The sequence below is a fragment of the Anopheles stephensi genome, chromosome 3, assembly GCF_013141755.1.
Source record: "Anopheles stephensi strain Indian chromosome 3, UCI_ANSTEP_V1.0, whole genome shotgun sequence".
Classification (NCBI taxonomy): Eukaryota; Metazoa; Arthropoda; class Insecta; order Diptera; family Culicidae; genus Anopheles; species Anopheles stephensi.
The window spans coordinates 57,881,415-57,900,082 of record NC_050203.1 but is presented as its reverse complement, the minus strand read 5'-3'; the positions used below and the strand labels follow the sequence as shown (position 1 = coordinate 57,900,082).

Below are 18,668 nucleotides of genomic sequence, written 5' to 3'. Positions count from 1 at the left end.
AGTTGTTGGTGGGATTCTTTTACTTCTCGCTACGCACTTTACACGGTTGCGAGTATCTTTTTTGTGCAGGTTTTTTCTTTCACACTATTTGCGTGAGAAATCTCGACACATCGGTACATCACCAAGAACTTGGCGGACCGGAGTGAGAGCACTTGAAACGCAATCCCCTAGGAACGGAGGTGGGTGAACGATAAATAACAGTACGAGTTCATTCCACTCGTCACCGTTGGATGGGTTTCGTACGGCTAAACGGTTCCTCGCCAAACCTCCAATAATGTGATGCTAGATGCGGGAAGGTGGTGCAATGCTACGAGCCGGTGCAATTGCAACAAGAACGCATCCTCCGGAAGGAAACAATATGAAGTGGTACTAAAATTAACATTTACAAGCAATAAATAACAAACACAAGTATGATGGATTTTCTGTTCATGCAGAGTTGCTCATCGCATAGAGTAAACAAGCATTGCGATGGGAGATTATGATAATTAACACAAGCACGTATGAGCCGATAAATGGTAGCATACATATTTTATACAGTACTGGACAAAATAAATCATACCTTTTTTTATTCCCAATGTCTCAATTGAAACAATACTTTCAAACAAAATATTAGAAGAGAAATTTGTTAATCTATTGCCAGACAAGAATTTGAGCATCTTTAATCGATTGGATTTGAATAATATATTTCATTGTTTCACCTTATGTCTAGGATCGTTGCCCGGATCAAAAATGAAGAGAAGTTTTCAAAACTGAAACATCCAATTATCTATTTCAATGTCAGTATACCAAGCTTCCAAAGCCAGACCAACGCAAACGATCCCTGCAAGATAATGTTTCCTTCTCCATGCTTTAACGTCTCCTAAACATATGGTTTATTAAGAGCGTCACCGGATCTGCACCATACCCTGGATTGATTTGTCTGTCCAAACAACTCATACTTACGTTCATTACTCGTTAAAACTGTATTCCAGTAGTCTAACAACATCCCGGTATACTTTTTTATCATAAGGGGTTCTGGCCTGGTCTTATTGCTAAAAACTTAAATTACAAAAAATAATACAATTCACGATAGTTTGGAGACATTTCTTTCTCCAAACCGTAGTAGGGCACCTTTTCCCGGGTGAGCTCGGTCCACTATACTTTTTGAAGCATTCTAATCTCTTCCACTTATTATGCTTGCTGGATAAATGAACGCCATAATCTCAAACTTTCCTTCAACGCACTCTTTTTAAGACGTCTGCATATGGTATGGGGAACAACAATCAGATTCATCGATGCCACAATTTCCCTAGACGGAAACTCCTGATTTTGATTAGCCAGCCGAAAAATTCTTGAAGGTGTCACGATTGAAAAGGTATTAGGAACCTTACGCTTGAAGTTTACGATTTATTTTGTCCATAATAAAAAGTCAACTGATAATTATAATTATTTCTTGAACATTATTGTACATGTATAGCATTTTTCTCTTGATTTTTTAAATCATTATCGAACATAGTATAGCTTCACCGAATAAGCCATGGTACGAACAGGAAAAATAAAGAAAATAACAAGCTAAAAGAATTTTTGGTGTTCGCGTATGATTTTTTTTGTCAAATACTGTTTTTATGTTGACAAAATTATATGTTTTTAGTTTTAAATCATCATACGTAACCCTAAAGCCTTGGAACCATCCCAATCGTATACGAAATTGTACAAACGTGAGGCGTATAGCATAACCTCTAGGCGCAAACTGGCTCTTTGTCCTGTCTAGGATTTTATGTCTATTCTTCAAGCAAATTTTCTATCAACTTATTTATTTATTGAGCAACACCTTATCGCTGCTCAATTACCAACCTTAATCGTTTCTTTATTTGCCCAGTGGGTGGCAGCCTACAGTGTTGCACCTCCCCACGCCATATTTACGATACGATCTTCCAACCGGGGCGGCAAAACCTTGGCAGCAGGACAGATAATTTGGTTGCCCCGCTCGGTTGTAGTTGCAAGTGTTTTGCACTAGCAGCATGATAAATTCTACCACCAGCGTAGCGTGCAGTTTCTTTCCTCGATCGAACACCATTTTTCATCGGCCCAGTAAAAAAGGTTTGGTTTGTGTGCCTTGGCCAAAACTGCGGGGTCCGCTTACCGTGCGTCCTTGGCGATCGGATTCTTGACCAGCTTGTGCCAAGCCCATGGCGATGCTTCGAAAGCGTTTGCGTTCTCTCTGATTTCTAGAATTTCCATTCCACCACCAGCAGGCAGAAATGGGGGTGGACCCCGTCGACCTTCGGCACTAGCTCAAGAAGCTGATGCTGTGAAAATAATACGTGGTCCGATGAAAATGCGGCCCAGTGCAGTGGAGAATGTTGTGCGGACGGTGCGTTTTGTTGGCCGGCCAATCACTTAGAATGAAACAACCCAATCAAATGGGTGATATATTGGGGACCCCTGCAAAAACAAAAAGGCAAACCGTTCTAACTGACGACTTCCAGTTTTCGAAAGCCAGGCAAAAGCTGCTGGCGGCCAAGACTCAACGCGCGAGCTATCTTTGGATAATTTCAGGTAATTATTCTAATAAAGCGCTGATTAGCTAATGTCGCTTTCGGGGCTTCAGGGTTTTGATGAGGGACGGGGCAAGAGGAGGCACGATAGGGTGGCCGTCCTTGTCGCGTTTGATAGATCGATGAACTTCGAGCGTGTCGAGGCCACCATCGTCTGCGTACTAAGAACGCAAAGCTTCCACACAAAAAGCATACACATACACCAACGGCTCACTGGACCACCACCATATGCAGTACGATCGCATCACGATCGGTACAAAGTTCCACCACCAAACAGCAGCGTCTAAGGTGCAAAGGTGGTAGCGGTTCAGGCTCTTGCTCTCCCTCGCTCTTTCTAAGCAACTAACCCCGTGCGCGGGTTTGGTACAAGAGTGCAAATGAAACAAGCGCTGTATGAAGGGCGTATGTGAAACGCAGCACCCTGCTGATGCAGTCTCCGAAGCTCACCGGATATCTGGCGAACGAAAAGTGACGATCGCCGAAGGGAAGGAACATGTTTTGATAACTGGTTAAGATGGTTAGTGTGGTCACTTAGATGTGGGTAAACTGCGTTTTGGAAATTTAAGAGTCAACACAGTATGACTATTCACCAAGTCTTAAGAGATAACTTCATGTGTTGTTCAACCACACTAAAGCGGAGCTCCACACATGGTCCCAAGTACATTAAATATCCCTCGATATTCACCTTCTTACACACAAGCGATGTCTTATGATTGATTGTACAAAGGAACGGAAACCATCCATCTTCCGCGACGGGGGTTCGTGTAGTGAAGATGTGACGACATTTAACCCGTTCCGAAATCGACAGCAAAAAACACACACACATAAACCTCCAGCAAATCCTGCCAGCCAGTTTGGGGAAGATGCTTTCGCACAGCACGCACGAAGACAAATCCCCAACGATCGAAACGTTACGAAAGCCAAATCGTATTGGATGTGACGGCGATCACTTGATTAGCGAATTGCGTGTTGGTTGATAGAGAGTCGAGAGAAGAGAAGCAAAAAAAAAAAGCGCGCGCGCGCACACATACGGGTATTGGCTATTATTCGATCCAATCAGTCATACCAACACTTGCCGGAAGGCAAACAATATGAGAAATTTCAAGTAATTTAGTGATTTTACGTACAATTTGCATGTGGTGCTTTTCTTGCAGGTTGTACACTTTTAAAGGAAATTGCGCGCGATTGCTTAGAGGAGTGTTGTGTTGAGGTGATTGATTTGCTTAATTTTCTTCTCTCTCTAATCAGCTTTCTTTGGCGAAACTGTGGTTATTACCATCAACTTTGAAGTTCGTTATTCGCCTATCAACGGGTTGCCTCACACATGCGAGAGAATCTAATGATGTTCCTAAATTCATTTTTGGATACGGCGTGAGAAACTTCTTGAAGATGTTTGCTGTCGACTGTTGATGATCCTTAAACTGCACTTGTACCTGTGAAGCTTCCTGCGATCATCGTAACCCTTTCGTTCCCTCAATGCTGCCTTGGAATCTCCCACGATGTAATCCTTTCCACAAGAATCGCTGTACGGTTCAATGAAATCGATCGACGTTCGTTATCCACCTAGTCCTTACATCGCTAGAATACACGGAGAGCGATTGAATGGTTGTACAGGAAACGCCGAACCCTACAGCTTCTTCGGTCGATTTCACAACTGTCGAACCGATCCTTATCACGCGCATACACAACGGCACCCGTGTTGGCGCGTTGGCGGATGTGGATAAATCGCAAATCGTCCGTACTGTACCACCAGTACAACAAACATAACGGACTGTTGCAATGAGAGGCGTTACACCTCACCGAATCAAGGTGCATCCTCTAAGGATACGCTCGTGAAGAATCCTCGTCTAAGAAGATGCTTGCATCACGTCCAAGCGCTGCGATAGAACTTTTTTCTCCCCGTCAATGAATCAGAAGCGAACCTTGTCTGTGCTGTTGCGCAACCTGCACAGCATGCAACACTCACAAAGAACCCGATAGGGCTGTAATGCGATAGCGCAACATTGCACCCTCGGTGCACCCACACAGCTGTTCTTTTGCACGGCATCTGGAGCCCTCGAGGGCTGCAAAGGTAATTTGCTAGCTTGGTGTGAGTGTGTGTGTGTGCTTTTTTTCGCAACACTTCTTCCGTCTGTTCACCGGTTCTTCAAGGCACATCCGTTTTGTCATTGGTGTGGTTGTTGAAGGAAGGCAAACAACAACAACAAAATCACCCAAACTAAACGGTGTCTAGACGGAGTAAAAAAAGATTCCGTTCATGCAGGGCAATTGTAACCGTTAGGAATGCCAAAAGTCTGTTTTGGGAAGGAGACATCGATTGCAGAAGGAAAACTAACACCAACCACATGCCTAATGATCGACAAATGGCGCTCGCTTTGTAGAGGCCCTTCCTCTCGCTTGCTGAGCACTTCTTGTTGGATGTATCTCACTGAGCTCAGTTGCGATTTTGTTTGACTTGAAGCAGATGATTGGTGGAAATTTCTATCGTCTGAAATAATTGGAATAAGGTTAAGGTTTGACAATCGTTGTAACATATTAGAAGGACTACTTTAGTACAGGACGATCTTATATTTAAAAGGTGCTTGTACCTCAGAACATTGAAGTTATTGTCCTTTTCAATTTTTACTTACTCCAACTGGTTGTGCAGGGACTGGTAAAATCCCTGCCTAATCTAACAGCCAAAGAAGAATGAATTTTATTTTCACGAAATCAGTCCACACTCGATCCAACACCAGGCATGACTATTACTCTTATTATACCGACCGACATAGGCTGGACTACCTAATAGATCCTGCTATTACACCATCAATTTCTATACCTGGAGTCCTCTTATTAACCCTCGAGGATCAATACTTTAGTCCGTTCATTAAACGGAAATTACATTAACACAATTTCCCCCCCGAAAAAAAACCCTTCTACTGTGTGCATTTTGTTGAAAATGATCAATACAAACAAAATTACCCTCAAACTAGCCGATGGAGCAGCATCGCAAAAAGCTAATCTACATACAGCGCACCATCGACGATCGTCCGCCTGATCTTCGTCCGAGCTCGCCCACTCGGTGGGATGCGCTGGTGATAATTGTCGGCTTAACGGTACCGTGTGCCCCATTCGACGCAAGCCTACGGGGATCAAATGCGAACGCTAATAACCCATACGGTTGTTCTGCAATTAGAAGCCTCGCTCGAAACCATTTTCCATGCTGCACAACGCCGTGCGGCTGGGAGGTGGGAAACCCGAAACAGCAGGTTGAACAGGAGGCAACACTACAAACAACCCTGGCGGAGAAGTGTTTTGCGGTTGTAGGGTAATCGCTTTAATTGTCTGCTGTATGATCCATTTTCCGTAAGGAAAACAGTTGCAGAAGCGGCACCGGGCGTCATCTTTTCCCGGTGTGCACACGGCGGCAGTAGTAGCTTCAGCGGGAATCTGACGTGCTGGCTCGGATTCACGTACATTATTTCACGAGCATTATTGGAACTGCTTTCTAATTGAGCTGTTTTTTTCTCTCCTATTTTGATTTACAGGTGAGTTGAGTTGATGCCTTTTCCGATGCTGTTTCGCCGATGCATAATTTGTTTGGTAAGAAGGTGTTATGATTGAATGCAAGAGTCGGCCAGAAACGCGTGCAGAAAAACAAGGACCCTTTTTTTCGGTAGAACCCCATCAAATATCGATTACTTCCTGCGTTGAAACGTAAAAATAAAGGGTTTTAGCTATTAAAAGGCCTTCATTTATTCACACCTGTTACGTGTGGTAATGGCCCAAACATAATTACTGAACGACCGTTTACCAGCAAACGTTTCTGCTTTCGTCCTTGATTGCATGGATTGTAGCGCGAAGAACAATACGAGCTTCAACATTTCTTGGTCCAGAATTGTTCCTGCAAAGTTTTGGGCAATCACTACTATGTACCGTTCTCTGGCATGACCCAAATTCAGAGATTCATAAAGACATTAAAACATTACAACCGAACATTAAACGAAACATATGCAACACGTATGCAGAACCGGACTGCCGTGTGAAGTTTGTAAAAGTGTGAAACATTGAAACTACCGTTAAGTGGAAGGTTGTGAGACTACGCACTAAGCGTCAATCGGGAAAGCATACGCCTGAAGAAAGAGTCACCGCGTGCTACAATGTCGCACTTCTTAACGGCACTTCCTGCGGGGCGACAAACAATCGAACAACACAGTACGTTCCGCGCGGTGAGAAATCACCGGCTACCGTGTTTTTGTGTGTGAGGCCACATTTTTGTGGCCAAAACAAAAAAAGGTTCCAACTCTACCTGGAGACGTTTCGGACGGCAGAAGAAGCAGAAGAAATGGGTCAACTGGCTCAGTTTCGGCCGGTAGAGGCGAATCATTCCGTGGGACCCGCCGGCTCGGGCACACCACGTGAGCGGAATCGGTAATGAGAAGTGGAGAAACACACACGCCGGCACTTGAAATCATCCACGCCACGCGGTTTCGGCATGCAACATTCCCGCGAAATGCGATGCAGTTTGGGTCGCTCATTGAAATGCAATCGGTGCTGGTGGTGGCCCTTTCCGAGTGACGGTGTGATGATAATATTTGAAATTTCTCTGCCGCATTGCTGAGCTCAGGTGCGCGGTTGGTGTGGGGAATGAGAGAGAGAGAAAGAGAGGTGGAGATTTTATTAACATCTTTATTTGTAGCTCAATTAAGGGTGTAGAATGAGTGAAGGCATTCCGATTGGATGGTGGACAAGAAGAAAATAAATTGCATTGTGGTATTGTTTTAAGATGTTATCTTTTTCTTAATGGTTCTTACATTGGAAACAAAATCTTGGCAAGATTTTATAGAGAAGACACGGCCGAAAAACGAATGAAATATAGTTAATTTTTTTTTTATTAAAAGAAAATTTTCGTTCTTCCGGACGCAGGGCATGGTATTCTTCTTTTTGGCTTAACGACCTGTAAAGTGAAGACTGCCATTTCTGGACCAAATTTAATGGCACCATATTAAATTTAAACCTAGGACCTGCCGTGGGAAGACCACCGCTGCTGTTGCCTCTATCATGGACTTGCTTCTAAGACAAAACTTTTATACCAAATAATTCGGAAAGTCTCGGCCAAGACTTCCTGGAGATGTGATGCCAATGAAGGACTAGAAGATCCATTGCAACACATTTCCTTGAAAAGTTATTGAATACGTCGGCCTAAAGTCCTTGCAGTAAACTCAATAGTCTATCGTATTAATTGATATTTTTATTAATGTTCTGACATACTTTAAACTGTGTTCCCAGTTGATTTGATGCAGCAATGGACAATAATTCCTTTTAAACTTAGAACAACGTCCAGTGATGTGGTATTTGTCACTAATAAACTGATGAGGAAAAACCGTCTTTTGCTTAAATGCTAGACCATCCGTCCATAGCTCGAAGAAAATTCTATATAAGATAATAATTATTAAACTAAACTTCAGTCGAAGGATTTCAAGCCTGAGCATTACAAAATCATACGGAATTAAAATTTGAAGACCTGAAAATATATTTCCGATGATTTGGGCGTCTTCTTTGGGTGAAATTTTTAACTTACCACAGGATAAATAAATGGAATTCCAAGACTTTTCACATATATGCTTTCAGGACCTTGAGTTCTTTGAACAAAACGAAGAACTATCTGTATCACGAGTCCATAACATAACCGAAGGTGCTCCATCATTTATGTTTGAGACTTCTTCATTGGTACAACAACCACGAGAGGTCTTGGCCTGCTATTTCTGGATTTCTGTGACTTGATATTACCCGTAGTTGGATAGTCAGTCCTGCCCACGTGGAGGCGGTCTGTTGATGTTTGAGACTACCACAGCTATTATATGTGTAGAATGCATCTTATCTTTGAATGTTACTTTAAAAAATACTAGACAGTTTGCATCGTACAGTATTCCCAGAATATCCTTAATTTGTGCTCCAAAATGAAATTGTGTCAAACTACATTAAGTTGCCGAAACAAATGATGCTTTTGATTCGAAACTCAAACAAAGTCATTTTTCACCAGTAATTGAAACGAATTGTGCCAACAATGGGCGAGAGACGATTTTTCCACGTCTCGCCAGTACGCTTATCTACAAGCTAAGAAAGCTCGCACAAAACAATACCGTATCATGCGTCAATTACAAACCATACGGTACTCTGGCCACTCACGCCTCAACATACAGCTTGACGGTATACGTACAACATATGCCTACACGTGGCCTTAGCCCGACCGCTGCCATGCTTCTTCCCAACCCGTAACGCGTAGTGTAGATTTATGGTTGCACGATGCTGAAGAAAAAATACTGTTGTGTACGGAAAACTATTGAGAGGGGGAAGTGGGGTTGGTTTGGGGTTTGGTAGACGCTATGAACCAACATTAAACACAACGGAGAACAATCTCATAACCATAATCATGATCATAATCGTGCAGTGCAGAAGAGTGTCGTTGTTTTTCTTCTCTTGATGCGTAAAGAGCTGGGAGAAAGAAGCTAGATGTAATTTCTATAGAATTTCATGGAAAAAACACTACAATTGTGTCGTTACTGGCAACTAACTAGAAGCTTGACTATAATCTTGAAAAACACGGTTTAGAAGCTAAGACAGCAGATGAGAAAAAACATCCCCGGAGAGAAGAAAAAGCAAGAACACTAAAGAAAACTGCCACGAATGAATCACAACAGTGCAGTCATGTGCAGTGCACAGACGGCTGACTGCGCCTGCATTGATTTATTCTCCACCGGATCGAGTGCATATCACATTAATGCCCAAATGAGGAATCGCTGCGCGACCATTTCAAACTCCACCGTGCATCGTGCTGTAGAACACTCCCTACTGGTGCTAGCTGCTCCAGCCCATGTTAGAATGTAGAACGCGCCGGAACACATAAAAACACGGTCTTGGAAAAATGGCTGGCCGGATCTTGATACTGCTACAGCCGGTTGTGAGACGATCAGAACGAACTGCACTCCAGCTGCATCCCAAATGGGCAAAAGAAGCAGCAAGATTAATGTAAGAAATTGTCTAGTGGGGTTTTGGGGCGTTGGGTGATTGTGGAGAGGAAGCGAAGCAAAAACACAACATGATTCCCCATCTCTCGGTGGTTTTCTGTACACGTGCACTAACACCAGCTTACTGTCACGTGCACCGACAGCTCCAAGCTTTTGCTAGTGTCTGTGCACCGTCGAAGATTCTGCTCCCCAGCCAGCAGACCAACCAGCTCGGCAGCATAAATCTAGAGGGCGAACGGGGTGTTTCCTGAGCGGTGAGGAACGGGGGATAGAACAGATCCGTTAGAAAAACTATGATCTAGCCGCTAAGCTGTAAAACACGGGGGGGGGGGAAGCAGAAGACAAGAAGAAAAGATCATTTGTGGAGCGAAATTGCATGCAAGAGAGCATGCCACAAAAAGCCGGGAGTTTAAAGCAACATAACAACATCTCGCTCGTCCGGATACTACTAAGGTACGGCCAACATTCGGCGTCCATAGTTAGGACGCGAAAGCGAGCGCGAGAGAGAGAGAGAGAGTCTCTCAAAGTCTCCGCGTCTAAGCGCGCACTAGTAAAAAACTGATCAAATAACACGCCAACCGCCAAGGTGCTAACCCTCACGAGCGGCTCATAGTACCACGAGTTTAGGCCTAGGTCCTAGAGAGCGAACGCGTAGGGCGTGCATAAAATGTTTGGCGAGAGAAGAATGCATTTTGGTAGCATAAAAACTCACCATCGCACCACCCCAGAAGAGCGAATGCGGGAGAGTACGAGAGAAGACACACCACACACAAAAAAACGGCGGCTCTCGTGTATGTTGCCGTTGCGTACCGTTGCTCGATGCTGCTGGGTCGCCGAGGGGTGAACAGGCAGGTGGTGGTGGTGGTGGTGAAAGAAGAGATGTTGCACGCGAGTAACGGGTGTTACGTGCTAAATGGGGCTGACGGTACCGGCGCATGAATGGAACGAAGCAGGACAGCAGGCACCGACCGAGGGAAACGCACTGCTCGCGCTCGCTTCTCCATCGGCACTGGCGTGTGTGCGTGTGGGCGAGAGGGGACGGGGCGGGGGTTGGTCGACGGGCACGGGGAGAAAAACCCGAAGAGAGCGCGCGCTGGGCTGGCTGCCTGGCTGGCTGGCTTCAATGGTGGTGGAAATATTATGTTTTGTATTTTCTCTATGGACCAGTCTTAAGCCGTACCTCGTATCGAACGCATCGAGCGATTCGATCGATCGTCGTCGTCGTCGTCGTCGTCATCGTTTTTCGCCGCCCATCGTCTTCGTCATCATCGTCATACAGCCGTGCCTCATCGTTACGTCACCGCCTGGTACGCCGTTTTTCCGTTCTGTCGTTGTCGCTCGCAGTTCGTACGGGGCTTTTCGATCGCGCACAGAAGAACACATTCCTGCCGCAAGCTAGGGGTTCGTTCCTTGTTGTGACCCAGTGCGAATTTCGCGGGTTCGCGATCGATGTTTGCCGTAGTGTAGTGGCGATAAGCGATCCTTGTTTTGGGTGAACCAGATGGGATGGTTCTGGGATGAGTTTTCCCAACCGAGGATTACCAGTGACGGCCAGATCAGTGAATTTATTGATGTGATTGCAAGCGTTAAATATTTATTTACAATTGCATACGTTTGAGTGCTAATTTCTCATAGTGTGAGTGCATCGAAATTCTTAATACAAAAAATTTAACCAAGATAATTATAGCAATCAAAGTTGATTAAAAATTAATTTAAGAGTAAACAATGATGGTAATTTAAAATGATTGGTGAACAGAAAAACAAACCGAACAAAATATAAAAAGTTAAGTGATAAAACCCGAGCATTACGAAATGATAAATGATAATTATACAAGAAAAAAGTAGTAAAATACGCAAGCTCACTGGCAAACAACAACGCCGGAGAGAAAAAAAGTGATAAATTGATGTGTCTTAATAAAAACCGGTTGGTAAAAAGAGAAAAAGGTAGCAAAAGCAGCAGCAGCAGCAGCAGCAGACCAAAATGTTGATCGAAAGATAACCAGCAAACAAGTAAAAGAAAGTTTTCGGTGCAAACAAAATTCGAATGAATGATACAAAGTAACGTAAAGAAAAAATCCCTCCTGAAGTGTGAAGACAAACGAAACAAAGTGCGTGAATAAATGAGCAGCCACAGTAGCAGTGAAACGCATTGTCACCGATTGTCGCGAGTGAAACAACATGCAAACGCACACAAAGTTAACTAGAAATCCTATAAGGTACATGTAAAAAGTATCTCTTTAGGAAACGCACAAAAAAGGGAGATAAATATACTAGAGAAGAGAGCGCAAAAAAAAATTAACACAAACTCACAGAAAAACAAAGATCGGGTTAAGTGTCTGCGTGTGTGTCTGTCTGCCAAACTTTGTGCGTCTGTCCCCCCACTGCATCCGTTTATCCGATCGCCACCAGATTCGATTCCGAACGGCCAAATTCGTCGACTGGCTCAACCACGATCACGATCTAGCGCTGGCAAAGCGGTGAATTTGTGTTGCGTTTTCGTGGCACGATCGTGGGCCACACGACCAACGCCGTGGACGACGGCCCGATGACGATCAAACATCGCCGATGACGATGATGATGATCATCATCATCGTCCGCATGATGACGCTGATTCGTGCCGTGCCGGTGATCGGTGTCGGTGAAAAGTGAAGTGAAAGAAGCATTAAAAAATTTCACCTTACATAACGTCACATTAAGTTAACACATCGAATCGCACCCTTTCCATCGGTGCCGCGTGCGGTTTCGGCCGTCCGTCTCCGTACGCCTGATCGGAACCGGACTGGACAATCCTGCCTTCTCCTGCTCCCGCGGCCATCCCACGAAAGCGAGCGAGGAAAGGCCACGCTTTTTTTTTGGTGCTCCAACCCGGTGTGCGTTCGATATGCCCGCGCGGTCGTCTGTATGTGTGTGTGTTATTTATGCGTAGGAAATGCACCCTCCGATAGTGGATTGATACGAAATTAACATAATAACAGCGAAAATGTGATTCGAAATTTGAATTCATCCTCGGCTTCTACATTAGTATTGTTGTTCCGTTTCGGTCCGGAAACACGCCGGCCAACGCGAAAGATGATTACGCATACGCAATCCGTGAGCCTTGCTCACGCGAGTGACCAACGTGTGTGGAACGTGTGTGTGTGTGTGTGTGTTTCTCTGTGTGGCTGTTATGGCGCGCGGGCCTATCGTGGAGCAGCTCGTTTGTAAAGTTTGATGATGATCTTTGGTCGCCATCTTTTGTGGCGACTTTTTGGTGATCTTTTCCTTGGTGACCGTGTTAGACAAAAAGAAAAACCCACTACAGAAAGTAATACAACGAAAAACACGCATATCGTCCCGGAAAGTCCCGAGTGTGTGCGTGCGTGTGTGTCCGAGCGAAACCTTGAGCAAGGCTCGCAAATGTCACCTTAAACGTGGGAATAGGTGTCCGAAGTCGCCAGATGTGGCGCTTTTCTCTTGTCCTGTGTTTTGTACGAGTGATTAATGTGTGGCTGGACCAGCTTGGAGAAAATGTCATCCGATGAAAGTGATATGGATGGTCCGCTGCGGGGCGGGATGTAGCGGAATGGGTGGTGGCTTGATTAGATACCGTTTCATATGCAGATTCTCAGCGAAAAAGGATTTCCAATTTCTTGGGTGTATGTTTTATGTGGACTGAACAATGTGTGAAGCTCTAATTATGAGCTCGTCCCAAGATTTGATATCGTTCTGTTTGAGTTGATCAGCATCGAATGAAGTGTTGGAGCCACCAAAGAGTGGTTTGTTGAAGTTGCATTATACATGACGTCCGGTTTGGTTGTTACATAATTGAGGAAAACTGATTATTCCGAAGAGAAATTTGATAGCGTTTATTTAATGATTTATTTATTTGATTTATTCAATCTGATAAACATAAACATGACACATGCTGTTCGCGAATCGTTGTCACAAAACCTAGTCCAAGCGATCCTCCCCGCTGTCCATCTTCTTTTGTGTGGTGTATTTTATGCACAGCCAATTATTAAATTTGCTTTGAAGTAACTAGGGACAAAGCAGTCGACAGGCTGTAATTGAATTGTAGTTTGATTCTTTGAATTTCAACCCTGAAGGAAGATAGTTGGAGATGTTGAGGAACATCGTCAAGAATTGTGAAGGACCGATTTCAGTTTTACAACGTCTCCTTCCTTTTGAAGGAAGACGAGCTTCTAAAACAGTACCAATGCCAGTCAAAGTCAGCGTTGAGCGACAGTGACTTGAAGCAGGAGCTGATGACGATTTTCAAGTCTAGTTAACGCCTTCTTGGTATTATTGGAATAGTACTTGGATCCTGGACTAGCTAGATATTGTTGTATAAAAATGGCTGTTCTTATCTGGGATGACGACTTTCATGTGACATCCACTTAATATCGAGTAACTCGTGGCCCAAGCAAAGAATATCATTAGGCGATGAACAAGTCGTCGATAGAAGAGACTCTGATCGGACCCAGAGAACTGACCAAAGCGACTAATAGAATATATAGGACAATCCTTCCTTTGTTCAATCAGTCTATAGCTAAGACAAAGTGCAATCTGATCGTTAAGGTTCAGAAAGCACTAAGTGAACTGGCTTAGAGAGACTCCAGAATTTCTGTATTTTTGCAAAATACTTCATGTCGGCAGGAATTCTGTCTACAAACACTTAATTATTTGAATTTAAATATCTCTTCAAATGCTATCATTCAAAACTATTCAAAATCCTAATTCAAACTCGAAGTCAAACTATTTAGGCACAACTATTTAGACAAACAACTAGACCCTTTTGGCTTCTACTACCGAAGAACTGGAGACAATGTTAAGCAAGCCTAAAAAATTTGAACTATTTTGTTTAAACTATTTGAACGAACTTTGATGTCCGATGCGAATCATGAACAGCAAGCTTTTATCAACGACCAATGAGCCCCTTTCCACCCATCCCTTGAACCCTTACTTAGTCCACTGCACTAAGACGCCTCATCTATTGCAGTGTGATTGATTGTACATCATCCCCGCGCACGTTCACCATCATTCGCAGTGGCCTCATTTGCGCATAATCCCCATTTGGTTAGGAAGCATAATTTGATCACGGGGGAGAAAAAATTGCATTACCCACACCCCCGCTACATCTTCCTCCGGTTCCCCAGCAGGAAGCCGCTCCTGCCGCTGTGATCCACAGCGAGCTAACAAATGCGAACGCTGAGTGGCGCTGAGCCTTCGCCGCTCTAATGGTGAAACGTGCGCTTTGGCTGCCTTGTGCCGAATTATTTTGCAATGACCTTTCTGCAGCCTCCGCTTCCGGCCTGTGATGACGTTGTGATGAGTCCGGAAGGCGAGGAAAAGCCACCGCACCCAAATGCACCCTCGCAGTTGGGGTGGCGCTGGACCGCTTGCACGGGAAAGCATAAATGAATTAAGAAGTCACTCCATCTTCCAGCTGTTTCCCGCATGTTTTGGTCGGCGTGTGAGCTTGCGTGAGGGGTTTTCTTTTCTTCATTACTCCTTCATCTCTTTCTCGGGGTGGGATGCTCCTACATTGCTCCCACACAAGGAAAAAACGGTACTTTTGCCTACTTCTACGTGCGCCGGGTGGGTGGGAGTGAATTTCCCGAAATAATAGCCCTACGCATGGGATCAGCTGGACGGGGAACGCGGAATGGATCGGATTAGGATCGGATGAAGATGGAGAGCGTCGTAGCACCGACATGAAAAAACTGCCCATCATCCCATCTCAGCTCCCCGGGGTTGGAAACCACCCTCCATCCTCTGGGCTTCCCCCACGAGCGCCGGCTGATTGGGGAAACCGAAAATGTAGGCCAATTAAGGCCAGCCAGCCGCCAAAAACGGCATCATAACGGCATTCGTGAGCAATTGCTACTCGCATCCGCATGTGCGCCGGTATGGGATGGGAACTGGGCAGCTGAATGCTGAATGAAAACTGCACAAGCCTGCACGGTGGTAGATTCGCCTTCTTTTTCCCGGGGAGAACCAGAGTGGAGTGGTTAGCTTCTAAGGCCGACGGACCGCGATGGATAATGGATGATCGCATCGGACCGGACGCTTTGATGGAGGCACATCCTCTGTGCCGGTGGGTGGGTAGGTTTTTCTTCTGTGGCGATGATACACCGCTTTATTGCGATATTGTTCTCTTTTGCTTTCCTTTGCGGAGGGGAGTCTTTGGAGCATGTTTTCCCGAAGCGGCAGGAATGAGCATACAATCAGCAGCAGATTCGTGTCAAGCGAGCTACCGAAGGAATGATAAGTGTAAGGAAATAAGGGACCGAAACAGGACTATCAATCATGCTGACTTATCGTACAAGAGCTTTGATTCGATAAGTTGGAACATCCAATGAATAATAATTGATATAATTTGTAAAGGGAAAATGTTGAGTTTGACTTATTTGTTTATTAATCTTGCTTCTGTTGTTGTGAGGACTTATCATGTCCAATAGCTCTGGAACATCGAATGCGCTTAACTAATGTCTTTAAATTTATTTTGTTTCCTTTTTTCTTAAACAACAATTTCGAGATATCAAGGAAAAAGCAAAATGCTTCCAAATTTAGTAGCCAAGATAAAAAACTTTCTAACTTTGACAGTCCACGAAAGCTTCCTTCAGTTACAAGATTACCGAAAAGGCTTCTCAACTAGCCCCAACATTGCTCCTGGCAACTTTTCATTCCAACCCGGCAGCGCGCGTTCGATTCGATCACGCAAACAATAAAGGGAAATGCATTTCACGTTTTGTTTTGTTGTCGCTTCCTTTCTCTCTTGCTCGTGGCCTGTCACTCTTTCCCTCTATCGCTGTGCACTCTTCATCAAACAGCCCCATGCACGAACGCAATAGCAAAGACGCCTTACGACGAACACAGTACGATGCGTACGATGTTGGAGCTCGTCGTCTCTTTGGAGTGTGATAGAGATGGGGGGAGGAGGACCTCGTGGATGGAAAATGGGGGTCGGTGGCACAGTGATATAACACACATAACTTTGCCACCCGTCGTGCACCGTAGGCTAGGGAGCTCCCTCGAACCTTTGCCCATTCGTACGCTTCCGAGCAGTGGTAGAAGCAAAACAGCAAAAGAAACAAAACTTATCTTAACGACGAACGAACAGGGCCCCAAAGTGTTTTGCTGGTGCATGCTTTCCACCGGCCAGCGTGTTTATGTGTGGCCCCAGCCGAGCGTGACTACACGGCTTACGGTACATCTCATCATCAGCGGATCATGATCATCGGCAGAGGCCATTTCCATCTGCTTTCCCGGAGTTCCAGCTTCGCTACGGGAGGATGTTCTAGCGAAGTGCATGTTCCGTATCGTGCCGAGTCGAAAATACAAAAAAAAATGTTTTGCTCCCTAATGGGATGGTCTGCATGGTCCGCGCTAGTTCGCATTCTCGGGGACTGATGTTCAAGAGCTGTGATGAGACCTTACATACATGTCTGTTTTTTCCAAAACAACGTCGGCTACTCGATTGCTAGTAGTAGAACCGTCCCATTTCCCTCATGATCTAGCTGCACTCAGCAGTATCTAGTCATAACTTTAACATGACGCCAAACATCTTAGTCAGCCCATGTTTTAGTACCAAATTTGGCCAGATTTTTTTCCCCCAATCCAAGAGCTCCACCCTTAGCGGATCGACCGGTTGTGGTGTGGAAGATTTGTTTTGCTATCTATCTCTTCGCTAGCAGCTACTGCACCAAGCCAGCGTGTACGGTCGGTGTTGTCTGGGTTCTATAAATACAGGATAAACGCAGCATTCGCTGGAACACATCACCGTGCAACTGGTGGGGAGATGTTGACTGGTGTAGCTGTAATGCTGCAGGACAGAAACATCAGGAACAGGGAACAGTCGATCCCGACGACAAGAGACCTCCAGTAGAGCATCCACGGCGGGAATGTTATTTTGGGGCATCAGGCGCGACATCACGTTCACTGCAGTGAAAGGTGGTTGTTCTATATATAAGAAGAACATTTTTGCTAGATGGATAAAAGAGGTTGACAATAAGATGAGGACAGGAACATGGGTCTGCAGCAGTTAAAACAATCTGATTGAGTTTAAAAGATGTTTAAAGCAGTTAAAGAAGATTTACTTTGAATACTTTAGAGAATCAGGTCTGAGTAACGCCGTTATTTTGAGTTATTAAAAATACTTGATTGGATGGTTAGAGCTTGTGTTAGCAACATCGATTTAAATTTTCAAAAACCACACACAACGTCACATGCTTTTTTTCACGCATTTCTTCAAGCCCATCCACTCGATCCTAACGCCCAGGCTTCCGTAAGCAAATTGCACAACGGGACCAAACCATGTGGCGAGTTAACGATGCATCTTCGCCAAACCTACTGACACACAGAGGCGCCCGCCTTTGCCTGTGTTGGTAGCCCGGGGTAGTTAAACGCCCGATGAATCCGATGCACCGCCTGCTCGTGCCTTCCCCCAGGGTTCCACACTAGCTCACGTAGGCAGCTAGCACACAAAAAACCGCAACTCACTGCACCGAGACGATGTCGTTGCCCTGCAATACAACCAGTCTCTCTCGCTCTGTATTGTCCGTACCCAGGAGAGAGGTTTCACGGTGTTGCTCAGCTTCGAATGCACTCTATGCACTCGACAAGTGATGAGGTAATAATCTCGCCGAATGGAACAGTGGCCCGTTCAAGTGCAGTGCAATGCATGCTCGCATCCTTATGCAAAATTAAAGCCAGAGCATCTCTTCAACAACTGTCTCTCTCTCTCTCTCCGGCTCCGACACTCCGAAGACTCACGTCCACAGAATAATAAAACAAGTCTCTCTATGTGCATCTTTTTGCGTCGTTCCGAGCGAGATTCCTTCGGATGTTTCCACCAGCAACGCGCCAACTCTGCCGTTAAACCTGTTCTATGGGCTCTTTTTCCATTTCCTTTCCTACGCGGGCGGGCAGAAGGATGGCGGTATCTGTGGTATTATATCATCACCCTTTCCCATCATCTTCCCCATCCGCACCTCCTCGCACGATGCAATGTTTTCCGCCCTTCGTGGTGCGCGCGCGTGTGTGTGTGTGGATTCCTTTTTTGCACTGCACTTTTCTCTCTCTCTGTGTCGTTTCGCCTGCTTTTGCCGGTGCGTACTCGATGCAACATATGTGCGTGCACATT

At 45.0% G+C, this 18,668-nt stretch overlaps 1 protein-coding gene across 4 annotated transcripts in view; it reads left to right on the top strand.

Moving 5' to 3' along the window:
• Window positions 1-18,668, top strand: part of LOC118508967 (probable nuclear hormone receptor HR3) — a 119,592-nt gene that overhangs the window by 17,218 nt on the left and 83,706 nt on the right. The window contains exon 1 of one of the 4 annotated variants that reach the window (XM_036048932.1): window positions 10,705-10,851. The exons of 1 other annotated variant lie outside the window; for it this stretch is intronic. The gene's annotated coding sequence lies outside the window, so the exon portion shown is untranslated. Of the gene's footprint in view, window positions 1-10,704; window positions 11,181-18,668 lie in introns of those variants that run through there. 2 more of the 4 variants (XM_036048936.1, XM_036048933.1) reach the window with 2 other exon arrangements.